Source organism: Danio aesculapii, chromosome 23 (assembly GCF_903798145.1).
Source record: "Danio aesculapii chromosome 23, fDanAes4.1, whole genome shotgun sequence".
Classification (NCBI taxonomy): domain Eukaryota; kingdom Metazoa; phylum Chordata; class Actinopteri; order Cypriniformes; family Danionidae; genus Danio; species Danio aesculapii.
This window is the reverse complement of record NC_079457.1, coordinates 3,209,198-3,216,045: the sequence shown is the minus strand read 5'-3', so window position 1 is coordinate 3,216,045 and position 6,848 is coordinate 3,209,198. Positions and strand designations below refer to the sequence as shown.

At 36.6% G+C, this 6,848-nt stretch overlaps 1 long non-coding RNA gene across 1 annotated transcript in view; it reads left to right on the top strand.

The window, feature by feature from the left end:
• LOC130216812 (uncharacterized) overlaps positions 1-6,848 on the top strand; it is a 7,556-nt gene continuing 708 nt past the window's right edge. Inside the window, exons 1-2 of the long non-coding RNA XR_008835833.1 lie at positions 1-221; positions 4,728-5,045. This is a non-coding gene — a long non-coding RNA (uncharacterized LOC130216812). The remainder of the gene's footprint in view (positions 222-4,727; positions 5,046-6,848) is intronic.

Sequence of the window (6,848 nt, the reverse complement as noted above, 5' to 3'; positions counted from 1 at the left end):
CCAAGTACACAACGTTCTAATGTAACTCCCAACGATACTTCCGGGTTTCTTCCCACCGCAGCCTCGATTTCGCTTTTAAAAATGGCAGCCGCGTGAAATCAGTCTATAGGAATAACGATAGGCGATAGGGTGTTGACTGTACAGCAGAAGAACACCACCGTGGACAACCGTCATACTTTAGTGGTGCTCGTTTTCCTTCGACAATCTCCCTTTGTTGTCAAGTAAGTTAACCGTTTTTATTACATCCGAGAGCTTGATTCTGCTATTTTAACATATATCAGAAATATACATCACAAATGTACCTAATTGTCTGAATTTGATCCCATATTGAACTAAATATTTTATTCCTAAACCTATTTAGAAATGGTTCAAAATACACTACCTAAAGTAACGTTAACATAGTTTTAGGCAGACGTTTTTAACTGCGCTCAAGGGTTTCAAATAGGGATCTAAAGCTTTGAATCAATTGAACCGATTCACTGTTTCGAAGCGGATCAAAAGTAGATTTGCCACACGGCTCACCTGCTGTGTCAAATGCGGACTGTATGGAATTTTTACTACTATATTTGAAAATGACTACATTAGTAATGTAACATTACAAAAAATAAATTAGATAAAGAAGCGAAGGAAGGACATTTTTGTACAACAACCGAAAAAGAATCAAAAACACACAGTAAAGGCGCTTCGGTGTGTGTGTGTGTGTGTTTGCGTGTTGAAGATGATCATCCTCCTTTTACTTTTTGCTACAGGTAACTTTATGTATTTGTGTTTTCACGTAGCCTACAGCTTGCTGTCCGTACCAAAACCGTACGGTAGTTTTCTCCCATATTTCTAATTTAATAATGAATCGTTCTTGTTGGAAAAATATTTTTGTCATCGTTTTAAATTCCCCGTTTGTGAAATGCTTTAAAACGTAGTTATACTTTACCGTTTCACAAATTCGCGCTGCTTGGTGATTGTGCTTGATGATTGTGCATCTGATGCTAACGGTAGGTCGACCAGTAATATTTCTGTAAAACAACAGGGGTAACGTTTGCGCATCTTGTCAGCTAAAATGTCTATTGGAATGAACTATTACCCAATAAGGGAAACGTTATATGTATAAGGATCTTTAATTTGTAGTAACGTTAAACCGATTAGCGCTTCCTGTGATTTGTATGTACAAAATCGCAGCGTTTAAAGTTTGTTATCTTTAGAAATCAATGATCTTCGCTGTCTGTTTGATGTACGTAAAGAGTGGGTCTCGGACTGAACAACATGCACTGAGTCGGGGTTCAATCTTCAACTGACTGGCAGCAACCGCCAGTGTCCAGCTGCCTGGTCATGTGACCTGCCAGTAGCGGGTTAGTTGCAATTGCGTCTGGTGTGTCCTTTTCGCTTTTTCTTTCTCTGCATTTATTTACTTGTTATCATCATGAGTATAATTTTATGAAGTGCTTTTTCATTGGGTATTAATTAGAGTCTATATGTTTCCGTCACTGACATTTGCAGCAATGTTTCCTTAAAGAAGTTCTTACCACGTTCAGACTGGTGGGTTACTGAAGCTAATTAGCTAATTATCTTCAGTCAGCAGACAGCGAGCTCCGAGTTTACCGTGTTTGCTTTAACTTTCTTTGCAGCTTTATACATTGATGCATTGATTTCCTATCATGAAATGGTGTATATTAGTCAGCTTAATTCCAAATACGGTCCTCAAATAGCCGAGATTATAACTGGCTGGTCACGTCTCCCCTCAGCATTTTCCGGATCAATAACTCATGACTGTAACATTTTTCCTACACAAATAGGACCTCTTTTCAACCGTCGAAATTTAACAGTATTGATCTCTATGCGCAGGCTGCGAAGAGAGACCGATCCTTAGGGACCATCTACAAAGAGCAAAACGCGAAAACCAATACTACAAAAGTTGTCAATAACTTCCCTCTAACACATTATACTGCCATAAAATTCATCATCAAATTTTTAAACTTGGTTTAAAAAATTTTTTTGTATATTTTGAATGAATTTTTATTATGAAAATATATTCAATAACTTTACTGTAAATTACTTTATTTCACCAAATTCAGATCACACGTCACTGCTGTCCTGCTGGTTATACTACAACACTTCTGTTTAAAAAAAAACAGTTTTGCATGAGGCGACGCGGTGGCGCCGTAGGTAATGCCCTTGCCTCACAGCAAGAAGGTCGCTGGTTCGAGCCTCGGCTGGGTCAGTTGGCATTTCTGTGTGGAGTTTGCATGTTCTGCGTTCACGTGGGTTTCCTCCGGGTGCTCCGGTTTCCCCCACAGTCCAATGACATGCGGTACAGGTGAAGTGTATGAGTGTGTATGGATGTTTCCCAGATATGGGTTGCAGCTGGAAGGGCATGACGGCCGTGGCACTGAATGTGCCCAATGTCTAAATGTACAACTCCATTATATTATTTTTAGATAAATTGAAAGCAACCAAAGACTTTTCCATATCTTCTAAATTTGAGGACTCTTATTGTAATAAACATTCTGAAAATGTCCCATTATGAAGAATAAATCTGTAAAAGTGTTCATATTGTTTATTGTTAAAAACATTTGATGCAATGAAAGCTTATATGACCTGCCAGTTGCCAACTGCTATCAAGTGGCCATTGGTAGGACACCTGACCCACCAGCGAGTTGATAACTGCCACCAACCAGTCACTGGTAGGACAACTGACCTACCAGCCAGTTGTTAATGGCCACCAACCAGTCACTGGTAGGACACCTGACCTATCAGCCAGTTGCCAGCGGCCAGTGATAGGACACCTGACCCACCAGCCAGTTGCTAACTGCCACCAACCAGTAACTGGTAGGCCACCTGACCTACCAGCCAGTTGCCAGCGGCCAGTGATAGGACACCTGACCCACCAGCGAGTTGATAACTGCCACCAACCAGTCACTGGTAGGACACCTGACCTACCAGCCAGTTGTTAATGGCCACTGGTAGGACACCTGACCTACCAGCCAGTTGCCAGCAGCCACTGGTAGGACACCTGACCCACCAGCCAGTTGCTAACTGCCACCAACCAGTCACTGGTTGGACACCTGACCTACCAGCCTATTGCCAGTGGCCACTGGTAGGAAACCTGACCTACCAGCCAGTTGCCAGCGGTCACTGGTAGGACACCTGACCTATCAGCCAGTTGCCAGCGGCCACTGGTAGGACACCTGACCTATCAGCCAGTTGCCAGCAGCCACTGGTAGGACACCTGACCCACCAGCCAGTTGCTAACTGCCACCAACCAGTCACTGGTAGGACACCTGACCTACCAGCCAGTTGCCAGCGGCCACTGGTAGGACACCTGACCCACCAGCTAGTTGTTAATGGCCACCAAGCAGCCACTAATAGGACACCTGACCCACCAGCCAGGCACTGGTTGGTCACATGACTCACTTGCTAGTTGTCAAATGCCGGGTTAGATGCGGCTGCCACTGGCAGGTCAGGCTACCCGACAGTTGGACACTGGCGGCTGCCACCAGCCAGTGACAGGTCACGTGACCCGCGTGATGGAAATATATAAATATCACGACACTGTATTTTCCATGATTTTAGTGTGCAATTATTAAAAAATGAAAGAGTAATATGAAAAAGGAGCACAGTGGTACATCAGGATATTATTTTTCTAAATTATCTGATGGGTATTTTGAGCTGAGACTTTAGACACATTCTGGAGACACAAAAGGCTTATCTTAAACCATTGAAAAAGGGGTAAAATAGGTGCCCTTTAATGTACATCACTCTATTTTAGGCAGAGCAACAGGAGGAGCTTATGGGTAGTTATTATGAGTTGTACAAAAGATAGAGTATATGTAATTCAGAATATGCAGGTATCTGAAAGAGACTGATAAAATATAAAACAAATGAAGACATTTATTAGCAACAATAATAATGTCTCAAGTTTTCATAGGAATATAGTGTATAATTGTTAAATAGATTAATTGTTATTGTAAGTAAATTCTATTTTTTACATATAGGACATAAAATTATGATGATCTGATCTTTGGCAGGTCTTAAAGTGTGGAAAATAAAATATATAATAAAATATAGGATGAACATAAGTCAGAAAGTGTAATAAAACACCTAAACTCATCAGAAGTTTGTCAGTGTGTTAGTCGTGAGCTTCAGGTGTGTGTGAACTGAACACACTCATCACAAAGACTAAAGCTGTGCCAAAACTGGGCTCTGAACAAGACGATGATCCTAAACACAGCAGCAAATCCACAACACAACAGCTTAAGAAGAAAGCAAACACAAACAAGCTGTTAGTCAAAGTGCAGAACTCATCCTGACTAAAACGCAGAAACACCAAAACTCCTCCAGAATGATCTAAAAAATGAGAAGATCATCCAAAAAAGCAGGACTATTCATTTTTGATACAAAATCATAAGTTTGTCCCCCTTGTCTTTTCTATATTTGCTTTAATTTTGTTCAGTAAATAATGATACGCTCTTCACCCGAGGTTTTATTTTTTAATTATTAAGACCTGCTAATGACCATATAGTTTATGTCCTGATTTGTAAAACCATTAAATTCAAAGGGTTGTCCTTTTTCAAATGGCTGTAAATCTGGAAGTGTATTTCAGCAGCTTAAAAATAATTCCTTTTGAAAGTGAGTTTTGAGCTGAAACTCATTTTACATGTCTTGAATAAGAATATGTGTAACTCAACATCTTACAGATAAAAAAAAAAGCTAATTGATTTATCTTTCTTCAACAGCCACTGTGCATACTCATGGAGAGGAGGTTGTGGCAACTGATGGACAGAATATCACCATTCCCTTCAATTTTTCTGACCTGGAGAGGGCCGATCAAGTGAAAGTGATTTTTCAAGGAAATGACAAGAAAAAAATGATAGCACAGCTCTGTTTCAGAAATAATGCGTGCGATAATGTGACTACCGCTGGAGTCGAACTGCAAGTTAAAGCAGAGACTCTGTCCCTAATTCTTTTAGGGATAAACCATTCAAGACAAGGCGATTATGAAGTGCTTGTCTTAATCGGAAAGCTTGTTGACAAAAAGAATGTTACACTTGTCAGTAAGTATATTACAATTTGCCTTTTTTTCCCACATATTGGATTTATGTAAAAAAATTAAACTAGGGCTGGCCGATAAACGATATTATATCAAATCGCAATAAAATTTATGTCAATAGCAATGATAAGCTTTGGACCTTTTTTACTTCTTTTACCTTTTCATTTTGATCTAATAGCCAATCACCCAGCAGAAATGTGCAACAATGGAAATCTAGAAGTGTGTTGATATTAGAGATGCACTGAATATTCGTGCGACAAATATTGTCGACCACTGAAAATATGTTATGCTATTTAATGGACTCTAATTTGTAGCTTCAGTCATGGAATACTCTTTTAAATATGGAAGCATTAACAACTGATAGCGAAATATACTGTATATTGTTATTGTTTAATATGGAAAATATGTAATCCATATCACCCAGCCCTAATTTAAACAATCATGGTTGTGTTTATGAAGTACTTTTAAAAAAACAAAAAAGAAAAGCCAAAATGTGCCATGTGAAAAGCACTAGTCAAATCACTGTTTTCTGTGTGTCTGTGATTGCGAAACTGGATTTAAAAGTTGAGTTTCTATCCTATTGTGAAGCAAATCTTTTCAAAGTTAGCAAAAAAGCCAAATGTGAATTAGTTGTGTTTCCATCAAGTTGTTAAAGTGGCTGTAGTATTGGAAACCAGGCAACCAATGGTAAACAAAGCAAGCATAATGGAGAAACAGGTAAAGTCTAGACAGGATACAGCTGTGGATACAGTTTTCATTTATTCATTTATTCATTCATTCATTCATTCATTCATTTTTTCCTTTGACTTAGTCCCTTCATTGAGTGGTTCCCAAAGTGGGGAGCCAGGACCATATAGGAAGGGGGGGGGGGTCGCTTGATAATTTCCAAAAATCGAATTAATTTGATTAAACCATTAGAATTAACATATTGTGTCCATAACCTACTGAAGATAAAAACAGTAGTTTATAGTTACAGCCGTTCGAGATATATATATATATATATATATATATATGTATATATATGTATATATATGTATATATATGTATATGTGTGTATATATGTATGTATATATATGTATATATATGTATATGTGTGTATATATATATATATATATATATATATATATGTATATATATATATATATGTATATATGTATATATATATGTATATATATATATATATATATATATATATATGTATATATGTATATATATATGTATATATGTATATATGTATATATGTATATATGTATATATATATGTATATATGTATATGTATATATGTATATATATATATATGTATATATGTATATATGTATATATATATATATATATATATATATATATATATATATATATATATATATATATATATATATATATATATATATATATATATATATATGTATATGTATATATGTATGTGTGTGTATATATATATATATATATGTATGTATATATATATATATTTCCAACCAGCAACCGGCGCTCGTTAACTGAATATTAACTGTTAACTGGTCAGATTAATATAAAATTATTATTTAATATAAAAAAAAATTGTGTCTATTTTGTGTGAAACATTAAATATTGCATTTTAAAATACTGATTTATTTGAACATATTAACAACAGAACATCTTCACGCACATGTAGTGTTTCCAACAGCATAGAAAAAAGAATAAACTAAATAAAAACAATAAAAGAGATGTTTTTCACTTAAATGACAAATTTAGATTACAAAATTAAAACACCATCTGAATCGGCATAGGCTGTTTTTTCCAATCATGTGGTTTTTTTTTTCGTACGTCA